Source organism: Chionomys nivalis, chromosome 4 (genome assembly GCF_950005125.1).
Source record: "Chionomys nivalis chromosome 4, mChiNiv1.1, whole genome shotgun sequence".
Lineage (NCBI taxonomy): Eukaryota > Metazoa > Chordata > Mammalia > Rodentia > Cricetidae > Chionomys > Chionomys nivalis.
In genome coordinates this window covers 80685383-80700197 of record NC_080089.1, presented here as the reverse complement: position 1 = coordinate 80700197, position 14815 = coordinate 80685383, and the positions used below count along the sequence as shown (strand labels likewise).

General features: G+C 35.9%; 1 protein-coding gene across 1 annotated transcript in view; it reads right to left on the bottom strand.

Annotated features, from left to right (window-relative positions):
• Mei4 (meiotic double-stranded break formation protein 4) overlaps nucleotides 1-14815 on the bottom strand; it is a 246325-nt gene that overhangs the window by 41629 nt on the left and 189881 nt on the right. The window lies entirely within an intron of this gene.

Genomic DNA, 14815 nt, shown 5'->3' with positions numbered 1-14815 from the left:
AAAACATTTCATTACAGACATCGAAAGAATGATATTCAAGTTCAAATGAAACAAAAGCTCAGGATAGCTAAAGAAAATCCTGTATAATAAAAGAACTTCCGGAGTTACCATCATCCCTGACTTCAAGCTCTGATACAGAGCTATAGTAATAAAATGACTCCAATTTTTTATATTCAGTCATTAAAAAGTTGACTCGACCCAGACCACTAAAGCTCATGCATGCCTTGTTCTGCCAAACAGTTTAGTAGAGTAAACATTCACAACTCCTTCCTCAATATGGTTATGAGTTTCAGGACAACAAGACTTGCAGACTTTTTCATGTATAATTCTTAGACCAGGATAGTTTGGGAGTCTGAATGCCTACAGGTTATTATCCAATAACTATCTGAATATTTTTTATCACTTTGTTCTCTTATACATCATCAAACTGTGTCTTGGGAAAAACTGATTTTGTTGAAAATATGTCTTTAATAGACCTCTGTCTTATATAAGTTCTAAAACAGAAAATTAAATGAATGAAGGACCAGTCAGGCCACCTTCTGCTAGCTCTCTTGCATATACCTTAGAACTCTGGTTAGAATTTAAGATATTTTTCCTGCATTGCTTTAATCTTTGACAGGTTAGATATGACATAGTGGCAGAACACAATGTCCTATTGCATATCCTAATTTCGGGTAGCAGAGAAGCTATTTAGAACATACATTACAGGGACTAATTTGCCTAAAAGTTAATGAGACATAAACCCTCGGATGTGTTGTTTACTTCCCAAGGTCCTTTGCTTCATTTTGAATTTATCATTTTATATTAGACTCCCTAAAGCTATCTTCCTGTAAAAAAAGCTCCAGGGCCCACAAAAATTGTATTTACTTCTAAAGGTGTATGATTAGATTTAAAAAAAAATGCACAGTTCACAGTCACATGTGATGACAGAATAGTTAGTTAAAGCCTTTTGGAGATGAAAGGAATTTAAGGGTTGTACTTTTTACTGGCAGAAGGAACTAACTACCTCGGGTCTAGACAGAACTCTTATGAAAGCAGAAAGCCCACTCCATGTATCCTACATGAAGTTCCTTCTTCTTTAATATTACTGGAAACAGAACAAGGCATAGATGAAATTCAGTCTGTGTTATCATTAATATAGTTGTTCCATAAATTGATTTTAGCAAAATACAGCGTAGTCTCTGCTAATACAGCACACATACCTCTCACCTCAGCCTATCTGTACATTACATACGATTCATGACCATGAAGGAAGCATGACTTTTCGGCAAGCTCTTGTACTGTATACCTCCCAAAGGATCATCTTTCCAGGATAAAGTTTATGCAATACGGCACTTAGGGTATTCTATACATTAATTCTTCTGTATTTCATCTAATGAACTCACTGACAACTCTCTACTCTATTTGGCCTTCACCTCATTCTATATTTATCTTTATTTTCACTGTTTGAGCTCCATTGCTTTTCATCAGGTCAGAAAAGATACTAAACACATCCAAAGCTTTTAATATCTTGGCTGCAGTTTTTATTTCTTCCTTCTTGGACAACAAATTTTTCAACTAATTTTTAACATGAAAATTTTCTTTGAAATGCTTCCCTTTCTTGTCAAACAGTCTTTTAAGAGATTGTCAATCTCCCTTTTTTTGCAGTGCCTCTTTATTTATACATTATTGTTGTCTTTTGGAAAAATCAGTGTCAAGTGGGACCTTTTGTTATCTTCTCTGTTTACAAGGATTGCCAAGTCCTTACAATCATGAAATGTTCATATTGGCTTTCAAAGCATTGTGTTCTCTCAGCACCCCCTTGCAAAAAAAGACAAGCTATTTTTTAAACACATAACTCTTTGTGGTTTGAAAGTAGCCATTCAGCATCTCTTGATGACAACTAGTGTTTCAATCCACTAGGGACAGTGCCTCTGTGCGCTTTATTTCAGAATGCTATCTTTTCACATTCCAGCTTTAGGATAAGCCATGAATTTGAAGTCAAGAGACAGCTGGGAGAAGTATAAGAAATATGTATGTGTAGAGTGTTAACAAATAGATAAACATTATTCTCATTAAAGAAGAATATTCTCATTGTATATACGGGCAACTTGAAAGAATCGTCTAAATAGTTCTGTGATTGAAGGTGGCATTATGTTGTCACCAGGGATCAGATTGCTGTCTCTGATTCAAGTTGCCACCAGCAAAGAAATCATGCCACCATCATGCTGCCACTGGGAACTATCAGGGAGTTTTTGATCTGTGCTGCAGCAGGCTGTTATAGGCAAAGACACTTTATACGTAGTGGTATCGATGACTGCAGACTCATAATTGAGAATAAGAGACATTGAAGGCTTCTGTGACATCCTCCCTCGCCCTGTGCTCCCTCCCTCAAAAAGAAACAGTCTAGACAGGAAGCTATTGAGGAGAGTCCTTAAAAACTGAGACAGAGATGCTGACGTGTAGATCTTCTTAGGGGACGGTTTCTGGCAGGTTGTAGAGAGAGGAAGAACTCAATTTTCTATAAGGGGCTGGCCACTGGAAATTTGCCATACTCTGGCAAGTATATGGACAGCACAAATTGGACTTGATGATTTTTTTGGAGGGGTGGGCACAGGTGGAAGGGTTGATGTGGGAAGAGTGGGAAGTAAATGTTATTGGGGTCATTGTACAAATTTCCCCAATAATTAATAAAAATATTATGGTTTTTTTGGAAAGTGAAAAACAGGAAAAAATAAAGTAGGGGAAAATATTACACATTTGCTCTGGTCTCATTCTTTTCAATGGTAAAATGAATTCTGTTTCTAAAATAACTCTGTATTCCTTGCTCGTGCTCTCTCTCCTTCTGCTCCTGGTTTGGACCTTGGGGTTGTAGTCTGGTGCTCCAATGTGGGACTCTGTCTCCTTTCATCGCCTGATGAAGGTTAATATCCAGGAGGGTGTCTATATGTTTTTCTTTGGGTTCACCTTCTTATTTAGCTTCTGAGACAATGGGGATGTTCTTTCGGGAACTCACCAAGGCCAGCTGGACTGGGTCTGAAAAAGCATGGGATAATACCGGACTCACTGAACATAGCGGACAGTGAGGACTGCTGAGAAGTCAAGAACAATTGCACTGGGTTTTGATCCTACTGCACATACTGGCTTTGTGGTAGCTTAGGCTGTTTGGATGTTCACCTTAATAGACCTGGAAGGAGGTGGGAGTTCCTTGGACTCCCCACAGGGCAGGGAACCCTGACTGCTCTTAGGGCTGATGAGAGAGGGGGAGTTGATTGGGGGAGGGGGAGGGATATGGGAGGCGGTGGTGGGGAAGAAACAGAAATCTTTAATAAATAAATAAATTAATTTAAAAAATAAAATAAAATAACTCTGTATCACATATAGAAATAAGAAACGCACACATACACATGCAATGAAGATAGATATATACATACATTTGTATATATATTTGTAGTTATATGTTTGACTTGCTAAGACTATGCACAAAGCTAACTGAAAGTCTTTTTTATTTATTTCAAAAGTTTGATATGCAGTCATCTAAAAATCCTAAAAATTGTTTCCATTATTCTTTTCCAAATATAAGGATATTAAATATACCCTTTGTTTACTTTCAAAACCATGTACATTTCTAGATTCTCTTTTAATGTCTAACATCTAAAGAATATATTCGGTGCGTGAAGCTGATGCCAAGCCATATCAAAGCAAAGACAATGAAAGCTGTGCCTCTTCTAAAAGCACATGCAGAATCGAGAATACTGTGGGCGATCCAATTCACAAATCTATGTAGCATTTTAATTTTGTTTCATCTTCCTTTCCAACTCATAGTAAAACTCTTTTGAAATTATAGGGCTCTTTGCATAGAAAATAAGTAAAACTTTCATCTTTCAAGAGCATTATAAAGTGTTTTCTAATCACAGATTTGTGGCGTTCTCGATATGTTACTCCTCTAATTGGATGCCTTAAAATAACCATTGCACTGCTCTTAATCTATTTTTCTGAAATGACAATAATGGAGTTAGAGAATGAATGTTAGAATGAAAATCCCTTCTCTAAATGAAGAATAATTATTCAAGCTGGAAAATGATCAGAAACAGTATCAAGCTTCATTAATAACATGTGAGGTGAATTGTGATAGTCTGCACAGCTGGGAATATTTACTACTTACAAATCACTGAAAGAATCAATATGGCTATAGAAGTTAAGAGTGAGGGAATATAGAAGATTCCTGTAGAGTTCAAATGAACTGAGTGGCACTCTAATCTAGACTCCTTAATTTATGGTTGTCTTAGTTACTTTTTTATTGCTGTAAGGTGGCACCACAGTCCAGGAAACTTATAAATGAAAGCAATTAGTTAGAGGCTTGCAGGCTGTACTACATTGGTTAACTGAGCACTAATTCTCCTCAGTTTTGTTGTGTACTCAATAAAGTTTTGTAGCAAGCAATTTCTTGGTACAAAGCCAGAACATTCTCTATCTCTTGACAGAAATGATCACTATTACTTTAAAATGTTTGGGACTCAGTTTCCTTGACCTTTGACATATGAATGGTTCCCATAGTTTTATATATTTGGGTGTTTGGTTCCCAGTTAATAGAACTGTTAGAAAGGATTAAGAGGTGTGGCCCTGTTAGAGGTATGGCATGGAGGTGGTCTTTGAGGTTTCAAAAGTTCCCATCAGGCCAAATCTAGCTTTCTCTTTCTCCTGACTTCAGATCAGGTTGTGAACGTTCAGTCGCTGTCACAATGCTCCCTGTTCCCATGCTCCCTGCCGTGATGGTCATGGACTCATCCTTTGAAACTCTGAGATCTGAGCAAGCCTGGCTGATAAAATTCCAGCACTGATTGAAAATGTAATAATAAAGATTCTGAAAACTTGTTTCTTCCCTATTAACTTTGGGTTTAAGAATATTATTTCCCAAGTACTTCTATCGTTTCAATCAATTATCTCTTTTTAAATGAGTGTGTGTGTGTGTGTGTGTACACATGCAGATGCAAGTGTGCACATGTCAAAGTCAGTCCTCAAATCCTCTCCATCTCTTGTTTGAGAGAGGGTATCTCATTCATCTGAGTTTGCTACTTAATCTAGCAGTCCTTTGAGTTTCCTGAGATCCACCTCTCCCTGATTTCCATCATGCCATCTTTGGGATCATCAGTGAAATATTCTGCACCCATTTTTATGTGGGTTCTGACTATCCAAACCAGGTCCTCATGCTTCCAAAGCAAACACAAGGCCAAATAAGCCATCTCTCCTGCTTCTCAATTATCTTGAAATACTTGAGATTCCAATAATAGTGTAGCTAGTTTTCTACCACCATCTATCAAAGAAATCTGTCAAAAGAGTGAATAGCGGAGTACAGAGAGTCACTTTTTAACAGATGTGTACACTGCTGATGCACACCCCGTCTGGGAACAATCTATCTGATACTTGTATCCTCATTCATGGCCTCATTGGTTTCTTCTCTTTCATCTGCCTAAGCAGTTTTCCTGTTTCTCATTTCCTCCCCCGAGCTGGTCTACATCAGCATAAATGGTGAGCTAATCTACACAGAGGAAAATGAACATTGATCTTCCAATTTAGCCCCCTAACACCAACAGTAGTGGATTGAGTTGGAGAAAATCAGGTGTAAAAAAAGTACTGGTCAAACTGAAACCAGCTGCAAGCTGTGCTTTGTGAGCTATGTCCTCAGTTGCAAGGATTCGGCCTTTTCTACAGCTACATGGATTTGGCCTTCTCTACAGCTACGTGGATTCGGCTTTCTCTACAACTGCGTGGATTCGGACTTCTCTAAAGACTTTTCAATGGAAAAAAATAAAAACATGGCTGATTTGGATCGTCCACAAATCTTTTAAAGTGGGAAAATAGCAAAATAGCAATATAAATATTTTAAAGCTACACAGGGGCTTTATACTGACACAAAATTTTCAAAAACATGCATAAAAAAACAAAGCGCGTTGATGTTCTACTCCAATTCCATCAAGTTCACATAGGAATTTGATAATTAAAATAATCTGAACTATGTAGACAGCTACTTGTAGATTTTTCTTTTGTGTCTTCACCTTTTAATCTAACCTTTCAGACATTTCTGAGCACATGCTACACAGAATTTATACCCTCACCTACTTAAGTAAGCCCTAGATGCCAACATTTTAAAATGGAAATACTATGGTATCTTTGAAGCACTCAGACTTGATTTCAAAGGGCATGAAGTAATCAAATAGTATCAAGAGGAGGTGTGTTATGAATACATGTAACCTTACTTCCATGGTGAAAACACATGACCTGCCCACTCTTTCTTGGACATCATTTGTCCTCGCTTACAAACCATTCCACAGTTCTTGGAATGTTTACTGCTATATCCTACTCTGACTTTTACCTATGAAAGGCAAAGTTATAGTATGAATTCTCCCATGAAGCCTTTCCTGGTTTTACCCGGCAATCTTGTCTACTTCCCATATCCAGGAGGATAACTATATGTTTTTATTTGGGTTCACCTTCTTATTTAGCTTCTTTAGGATCACAAATTATAGGATCACAATGTCCTTTATTTATGGCTAGAAACCAATTATGAGTGAGTGAAATATAAATCATTCTTTGATTTTACACTTTTTAATGAAGTCAGCATGAATTTCATTTATCATATCTATACTAGATACTAGAGCAGATTACAGTCACATTTAGGATACAACTTTCTCTCCATCTTCGGACCTTGTTTTCCGTGGTTTGATACACTAATTAGTTGATTGTTAGGAAGCACGCATAAATACAATTTTACAAATAGGTTTATTAAATACTTATGGACACTACATGGATTATTTGTACTGCAGAGGTATGACCTGAGGGTCATGACAACTTATTCCTGTGATGTGAGCAAAAGTCACAATGGAAGATTAACAAACAGAGAAAAGAAAAACATGTGAGTGCAAATTAACATTCACTGTGCATTATGTTGTATGTTTCCTGTACTTCTGTAACAAATCACACACATGTGCACACACACACACACACAAAGGTTTGTGTAGGTAGTAGTAGTAGGTTGTCCATTAGGATCCATGTCTTCATCAGCCTCTGGTAGTGGGTTATATTTATAGTGCTTTATAGAATTTTCATAGAATTACTGCATCAATTCCATCCTTCTTTGCAGGCCTTAAGTCCAATTAGACTGCTATTCATTATGCTAAAGATAAACCTGCCACTATTATGCCCTTGGATTCATGGGTTTTACTGCTGGCTGGGACTTGTGTTCCTTCTTTGGAAACTTGTGAAGCACCTTTTGGTACTATGAGAATTAGTCCTCAGAAATAAGGCTTTCATGTCAGTTCTAGCTTGATTTCTTCAAGTCTTGCGTCTGAAATATGCTGTGCCTTTAGCAGTGGGGTCTTACCTTCAACTTCTGGTAGACAAGAGCAATAATGTCCCTTGTATTTGGAGTCTTTTAGACTCCCCTGGCCAATAACTGGAAGGGAAGTTTCTCATGCTTAGTACTGGGATTTTTGTTAGCTAGTTTACTATTCTTCAGGGGAACATTATCATCCCAGAGGCATTACTTTGCTTAAATTATTTATATATGTATACACATACACTTATATATTGTACATGTAAATTAACTAAACATAAAGTAATATGCTTCCCTGTGGATTTTTCAAACATCCTGATGTTATTATCTTTCATCTCTCTCCTGTGTTGCCCTCCCTGCTCTCCCACCAGATAAAGTCTTCCTTCTATTTTTCTTATTTCCGCCATCATAGAGACTATGTCCTAATATCTCCCAGGTTGTATATTGGGGTTTTAGATTGGTCTAATCTTTGCCTTCTGTGTGTGGACATCCACTCTTTCCAGCATTATTTGGTGAAGATGCTTTCCTTTCTCCAGTACATATTTTTTTTGCATTATTTTTCAAATATCAGATGACTGTCATTACATGTATTCATATTTGAATCTTCAATTTTACTTGATTGATCTACATGTCTTTTTTTCTGGCACCGTGTATTGGATAAGTTTGTACAATAACTTGAACTATGGTGTGGTAATTTTTCTAGCATTTTCTTGGCTATCCAGTATCATCATAAGACTTTTAGGATATTTTCCTATATCTGCGAAGAACTGAGGGAGGGTATCTTACACTTGCAGTTTCCTGAGAATGGTACTAATGATACCAGGTGAATTTATTCATGTTGTTATTTTATGGTTTGACTCAATCCATATGCTTAATTTAGGAAGTAAATATTGTTCTGGTTGAAAAAATAAGACTACTGAAATGCCTGGGTTTGGGTGACTCATTCAATTGGTAGAGACCCAATTTAATATGTCTGCAGCTCACCACTGTTTCTCTATTGTATTGTGATAGCTACCTAATCCTAGGCACTCACAGTTGCATATGTGGCTATGAAGGAAAACTACTGCCATTTTAAAGTCTGTGCTTTTGTCTGCTGTCACTATTTCTAAACGACCATTGATTCCTAAGCATTCTCATATAATATTTGTCTCTCTAGGAAGTGTTTTTGATATGGTGCAGAATTTTCTCCAATGAACTACTCGATGGGTGAAAAGCAATTTCATCACTACACCACTTGACTATTTTATCTAGAAATTAAAAAAAAACCAAAAAATAAAAAAGTGGAGGCTTTTGGAATATGCAAATATAAACCCAATTTTAGACTAAATATAAGCCAACGTTTAGATATGTTACTAACATAGATTTTCAGTCCAACTGAAAATGATTGGAAGTCGGCTGTACTGTCACTATAAAATGATGAGTTTTCAGTAAATATTGGGCATAAGGTTCAAACACATTTAAATAACATTGTGTGTTCTCGCTGACCTCCCCTAAGCAAACCCAAACACTCTGAAATTGTTTTAATGAACTATGATAATTAACTATATAATTTCTAGTGAATATTTTAAAGTCTCATTTATTAAAATGATTTTTAAAAATTCAGGAAGCAGTACTGGTTTTTTCCTACTCCTGCTTATTTTTGCCTCTTTGTCTGGGCTCTTGTAAGCATAAATTAGTTTTTTCTTGCTTGTGTAACAAATTGCCACAAATCTAGCAGCTCCAACCATCACATGCTATTAACTCATAGTTCTGTAGTTCTGAAGTCTCAGCAGACCTCTGCAAAGCTAACTCATCACCTAGTGATTTCACGAGGTTGACAAGACTGTATTCGTTCTTGCTGTCTTGAGAAAAGAATCTGCTCCCAGCTCATTCAGGTTGCTGACACTATGCAATCACTTGTCTTTGTAGGATTTAGGCTCCTCATGCCTCACTGAAAGTTCAGTGAGATATTTGTAACTTCTAGAGATTTCCTGTTACTTACTTACTGATTTTTTTTTCTTCAGTGGCCTTTTCCCTAGCTTCAAAGGCAACGAAGTCCTTCTCATGTTTCAAATGCCTTTGATCTCCCTTTTTGTCCATATCTCATCTACTCTTTTACTTCATCTTTTTTCAGACATTTTTCTACCATTTTCATCTACATTTAAAAAGCTCCAAGTGATTACGCTGGGAGCAACAGGGTACTCCAGAAAATACTATATATTTTACAGTCATTTTAATGATAGTATTAATTTCATCAGTCAAGTACACTAAAAAGTACCGAGATTTAATTTATAAATTAATTTAAACATAGATTTTATATATTATTACAGATATATGGCTATTTAAAAAATCACAATATTGATTATTTTAAATTATTTTCCCAATACTATATTTCTAGCTTTCTAAGATTAGATTATTCCACAGACCAAACAGTTCATTTTCTTACTCCAGATAAATGGGACTGGATGTACCTTTGCTTGAATGCAACTGTTGGGTAAAATTTTCATATATATGTGTGTGTGTCATTTATTGGAATATACTTATTATATATTGCCATGGGTTTTACAAAGACATTTTCACAGGTGTGTATCATATACTTTCACTCCTACTCTCCTTTCTCTCCACTCCTGGTGTTTCCATCATTGTCTCCGATAGCCTCATATCTACTTCCATATCAGAACTGATTCTATATTTCTACATAAAACCTAAGATCAACAAGTGCGAGAGAACATGTTACAGTTTTCTTTCACCATCACCTATTTTGCATAATATGATGACCACCATTGCATTCATTTCCTGAAAGTCATAAAACTGAAACAAATACAGCCATGTTTTTAAATCGCATATGGAAAGCAAAGGTTTGGTAGAATCTGTTTAAAACCATGTGTTCACAAAAGTATAGGTATCTAATGCATCAAAAGGAATAGGCACGGGCTACTGTATAGAACAGTATTTATTAAAATATTTAATAAGGATTGTCAAGGACAAAATAACTACAGAGATAAAAAACCCATGTTACTGTAGGTTGTTTAAGGGTTCATAATATATCATCCTGGCATGGTTTTGTCTTGCAGCAAGATGCCACATTTCCTTTGAAAGGCTTCTTTTTAGATTTATCCTAGCTAGAGATACAGGAATTATCTCTAAAATATGATTAGACATTGAGCAATGGCTTCAGCATGTCAACTGATTGTAAATCAACATATAAAAGACATTCAGACTTCTTAATAAAATTTACTTCCTGAAAAGAATTAATGTTTATTTTATTAATATTAAAATGCCATTAATAAATGCATAAATCCAGATTTAAAAGAGTTTTAAGCCTTTGATAATAATTGGTTACTATATTATTCAAAGTGTATGTTATGAAATTAAATTTTTTCTGAATAAGACAACAGAACCAATGTTCTAAACACAATGACAGTTTAATTTAAATGTAGCCTTTTATATATTATTCCAGATTCATGATTAGTTACAAAATCACATTATTGATTATTTTCAGGAGGCAATCCACATCTCTGCAAAGAAGGCAAATTGCATTATGTTCACACAACAGTGCTTTACAGTTAACTGTAAGGAGACTAATGAAGATGTTTAGGAACTCAAGTTCAATAATTAATCAGACTGATCATTAGGAAAACATATGACACTAATAATTTGATTAGTAAATCACTGTCTTAATAGTATTTATTCAAATTATTCAACAATAGTTTATTATTTTACCAGAAACAATGGAGGATATGACACAGGTCCCAGCAGTATGAGCAAAAAACAATATATGTTAAGTTTCTCATCTAATGGCAATTGCTGGCTAACAAGGAAAGACAAGAAAAGAATCAAGGAAGGACATAAAAAGGAAAAACAAATTTACATAAGGCTGCTAAGTGTATTCAAAATGAGTATATAGATGACTAAAAAATAAAATGTAATATAAGAGAAATGTACAAATGAATGGAAATTAAGGTATTCCCAATAAATCAGATCTTAAGAAAGCAGAGTCACTTCAAGTTTATGGAAATAGGACTTTATAGCAGAAATTAGACATTATGCAATAGGGGAGGAAATAGAAGAATAAAATTTCACAAAGAAGAGCTGGGTGTTCACTACGCAGTTGCAATGCCATTAAGCAATCACTTTTTTGCAGGTATCTTTGCAAGTAAAGTCAGTAAACACAAGGCTAGAAGATATAAAATCTCTTCTCTTCCTGTGATTTTGTATGCTGCTCTGCTTAGTTCCCTCGTGCTAGGCACTTGGCAAGCATCATTTAAAATTCTTAGGAGATCCCCAGAGGACTGGCGATATGCCAGAGCAGTTTTTTTTTTTTTTCTCTCTCTCTTTTTCTAAAAAAGGGGGTAAGACAAGTGAGAAGAAATGTGCTGGTCTGTGTAACGTTTATGTCAGTGTGATGCCCCACAAGATGCCAGCCAGTCAACTGCTCTCATCACTGCGTGTGCAGGCAGGACAATCCTCCCCGATGTCGAAAGTCAGAACAGAGTCACGGGATGGAACAGATGATCTGAAAGTAGGATGCTTCCGCATCCTTAAGAGCGTGAAGTGTAGCCATGCAATAAATATAATTTTCTAGAGGGTGTTAAGAAGGAAAAACTGTATCTTCAAACTGGCAATCTTTGTAGCATGAAAATAGATCATTGCACATTTTAAACTGAAGGAACAGGTTGACACAGAATTTTTTAAATGTGAGTTTAGATGGTTTTGGATGTCTGAAAATGGATGGATTTTATTTCTGTAAGCCTTTGGAGCTTTTCTGTGCCAATTATGCTAGTTTTCTCCAACAAACTATTTTCTCATTTTTATTACTTCTTTGAAAATTTCATATTATGTGTTATGATTATAATATACACCTTCTGCTCCAAACTCCTCCCAAATCCACCTCCTCCCTTCCTCTACCCACACAACTTTGTGTCTTTGTTTCTTAATAGAATCCAGTTCACACCACATCTTTGGGTTTGTAACCTTTCCCTAGAACATGGCTGACCCGCCAGGAGTAACCAGTCTCTTATTCTTTGTGCTTTGACCAGTTGTATGTTTCATTAACTTCCATCTACTCCAAATAGCTTCACTGAGGATTGGCAGATGCACTAATCTATGACATAGCAAACCATTAGGAGTTGGTTTAATATTAGACCCATTTAGCAGAATAAAGAAGGCATATTGAAAGCTGTAAGAAAGAAAGGCCAAGTTACCTACAAGGGCAAGCTCATTAGAGCTTATATCATAGAAACCTTTCAGTCCTGAAGTGTAAACAGACACTCCACTTTCAGTTCCTGGCCACCCAGACCCGTATAATCACACAGAAACTATAATGATTACAACACTGTTTGGCCAATAGTTCAGGTGTATTTCTAACTAGCTCTTACATCTGAAATTAACCCATTTCTATTAATCTATGTATTGCCACAAAGTTGTGGCTTACTATTAAAGTTCTGGCGGCTTTCTCCTTCAACAGTTACATTGTGTTTCCTTGCTCTGCCTACTCTCTCTATCTCTCTGTTCAGATTTTCAGCCTGGCTTTACTGTGCCCTGTCATAGGCCAAAGCATCTTCTTTATTAATCAATGCTAATAAAACATATTCATATCATACAGAGGAAAATCCCACATTACAGAAGAGAGTAGAAAGATGTACTACCAAGTCTGTAAAGGCCACAACTGTCATCCCAGACTACCCAGCAAAACTGTTTGTTAAAATTTATGGAGAAATAAAAGTGCTCCCATGGTAAAGACAGATTACAGGAATGTATGACTATTAAACTAGCCCTACAGAAGCTACTGGGAAGACTACTTCAGTTTGAACAGAAGAGTAAGCATATTCAAGAAGTCACAGATTCCAAACTGTCTTACAATTAGCCATGCAACCCATTCTGGCCTGAAATTAATGCGCATCCTCCTGTCTCAGTGTATTGACGGGTAGAATTACAAATGTGACACTCTTCTCGAGCAATCAATAGCCCTACTGAAAAACTGTTTTTAAATGTTTTATCCTGTGTATTTAGATAATACTTATTAAAAAAACCAATCAATTTGAATGATAAAGAAACATAATATTAAAAACAACGCTCTAAATTTTATTATAATTAAAATGCACTGACATTTTATATTTTCAAGCTGGGTATTTTCAGACTTCTTTAAGATAATATCTATATCAAGGAGCATTTTGAATTGGCAATTGCTAGAAAATTGAAATGGAAAAATGCAGCTTTTGCTTCAGAGGAATTGCTACCTTAAGGACTGACTAAAAGCATTTTTGTGCTCTATCTCTATCAAGTGGATTCAGAAAGTATCATTAAAGTGAGAGTAACCACTGCGTGTCATTGTGCCAAGGTGGCTGGGAAAAGGCTTTAAGAGGAGGTAAATTACATACTAAAGTAACCAATTTTATTAAAATATGGACATCAAGTTGAGGAAACGTCAGCAAACCTGGTAGTTAAGCTTCCTTGGGTATGCTCTTTACTTGATAATTGTAGAAATTACTACTCATTGCATCAGGATTATAGGTATCTCTATAAATGGCAGGCAACAGCCATCTCTGGAGCCAAACAGCCTCACATGGCACCTTTGGCATAAAACTCCTATTAGGAAATTTCATATTTTCTAATTTCAATATGAAAGTGATTCCAACTGAGTGACACACCTGTTAACAAAGTAAGGTCAATCTGCAATTCTTAAAGGAGTATGTCCCCTCTCAATTAGCATCCTGTGTTGTGTAGTGACCACAACAATGAAGACCTGATTAGCACTGAAGTACATCAAGTTGGATTGTTGACCAAAAACTTTTTTAACACTGTTAGGGTTTACTGCCTTATTATTAAACACTGAGTAAACCTTAATTTTCATAAACAGTGCTAAAATTAAGTGACATAATCTTGTTTGCTTCCTATTGAAATACACGGTGTTTGCACAAGGTGTTTTACTTCCCTTCCTGAGGTTTGCTTATTATGCCTTAATCCCCTAAGTTAATTTCATATATAGAAACATGTATTTATCTTTACAAAGTATCATTGTAATGCAACCTCATGTCTTGCTGCACTGTTCTTAGCACATGATATATGATATTTACTTAGCATTTATTTAATAGCTAGGTCTCTTCTTTCCCTAACAATAACTGATGTGGTATCACAATGCTTAGATACCACATTTGATTCTATCTGTGACTTAAAGACTCATCAGAGAGGCTTAGAACACAGCCCCTTACATGGAATAGGAGTAACTATCATAATTGATTCCTTTATCCACATTATATATCCCCAAACACCTCACACACAATCATCTTCAAGAGATGATGTTTTTTAGATTTTTGCGGACTTATTTATTTTATTATTATTATGTATGAGTATTTTGGCTGTATATATGTATGTATGTATGTATGTATGTATGTATGTATGTATGTATGTCAATGTATGTCCAGGCACCATTGCTAGTGTCTGAGGAAGTAAAATCAGAGGACAAGGTCCTCTAGGACTGAATTAGAGAGGACTGTGAACTGACCATGGGTGCTGGAAATTAAA